Source organism: Ochotona princeps, chromosome 18 (assembly GCF_030435755.1).
Source record: "Ochotona princeps isolate mOchPri1 chromosome 18, mOchPri1.hap1, whole genome shotgun sequence".
Classification (NCBI taxonomy): Eukaryota; Metazoa; Chordata; class Mammalia; order Lagomorpha; family Ochotonidae; genus Ochotona; species Ochotona princeps.
In genome coordinates this window covers 36,134,325-36,135,990 of record NC_080849.1, presented here as the reverse complement: position 1 = coordinate 36,135,990, position 1,666 = coordinate 36,134,325, and the positions used below count along the sequence as shown (strand labels likewise).

The 1,666-nt window shown below is 39.0% G+C and overlaps 1 pseudogene; it reads left to right on the top strand.

Moving 5' to 3' along the window:
- Positions 1-901: 901 nt before the first annotated feature.
- Positions 902-1,371, top strand: LOC101524536 (thioredoxin-like; annotated as a pseudogene).
- The last annotated feature ends 295 nt before the right edge of the window (positions 1,372-1,666 follow it).

Here is a 1,666-nt window from a genome sequence, read left to right as displayed (position 1 = left end):
AAGAAATGGGAGTACTGGGGTCTATCATATACAGACGTGGGGGTACAATGGAACATGCATCCCTGCATCCAGACAAAAGATGGAATGCCAATGAAACTGTTGGACATGTGTAGACAATGGGATGCTGGACTGTCTGACATTGTCTGTACCAACAATATCAGGGTACACTTAAATAAGAGACTGATAGAATTATGATTCCTTATGAAGGACTACTATTGTAAGAAAATGGGAAAAATCTGACGAGGGGAGGGAGTTTTGGGGGGAATCCCAGCCTACACAAAATTGTACCACATGATTCAAACTTCGAAATAAAAATTTATTTTAAAAAATGGGCAAAGCAAATTAGCAGACATATTTCAAAGGGACAAATTCAAGTGGCTAACAGACATACGGAAAAATGCTCAAGATCCCAGCAATAATGAAAATACAAATAAAAACCACATTGAATTTCCACTTAAACCCAGTGAGATCTGCCTACATGCAGAAATCTACTGACAACACCTTCTGGAGAGGACGTGGGGAAAACCTACTCGACTGAATTGTTGCTAGGACTCCATGCAGACTTGTGCAGCCTTATGGAAGTCAGTATGGAGAGGGCTAAAGTAGCTGAAAATATATCTACCATGACTCAGTAATCCCATTCCTGGCAATGTATCCAGAAGTGATATCTATACTGGGGGAAAGCAGCCTGTATCCCTATATTCATGGCAGCATAATCAACAAGAGTTAAAAACATGGCAACAGGCTAGATGCCATTATAGAGGACTGCATAAAGAAACTGTGGCACATCTACTCTATGGAATACTATTCAGCCATTAAAAAGAATGAAACTCGACGGCTGGATTCGGCGCATTGCATCTGTTTCCATCTGTTCCTACGGTCGCTCCTTAGATCCCCCCAACAGCCAAAATGGTGAAGCAGATTGAGAGCAAGTCCGCTTTTCAGGAAGTGTTGGACTCTGCAGGAGATAAGCTAGTTGTGGTTGATTTCTCAGCCACGTGGTATGGACCCTGCAAGATCATCAAGTCATTCTTTCATTCCCCTCTCTGAAAAATATTCCAACGTGCTGTTTATTGAAGTAGATGTGGATGACTGCCAGGATATCACTGCAGACTGTGAAGTCAAGTGCATGCCAACCTTCCAGTTTTTTAAGAAGGATCAGAAGGTGGGTGAATTTTCTGGAGCAAATAAGGAAAAACTTGAAGCCACCATTAATGAACTACTCTAATACTGTTTTCTGAAAACATGACTAGTCTTCAGCTGTTGAAGACCTGTAAATTTTTATTATTTACAAAAAAAGTAGGAGATAGGAAACTATATATGCAACTGCCATCTGATTATAAAGAACAATAAAATATCAATTCTACACTTTAAAAAAAGTGAAACTCTACCATTTAAAACAAAGTGGTCCCAACTAGACACTATTATGCTCAGTGAAATAAGCCAATCCCAAAGGGGAAAATATCATATGTTCTCTCTGATATAAAGCAACTTTCACTCATAATACAAAACAAACATACAAAGGTAAACAACTATGCACTTGTAATCCCACAAATGATGTAATGGAGACTAGAGTACCAGGAATCAAAGAAGATCTGTAGTATGTATCTGTACTTCTGAATAGTAGTAGTTCCACAATAAAACTGTTAAGCATACATAGACAACA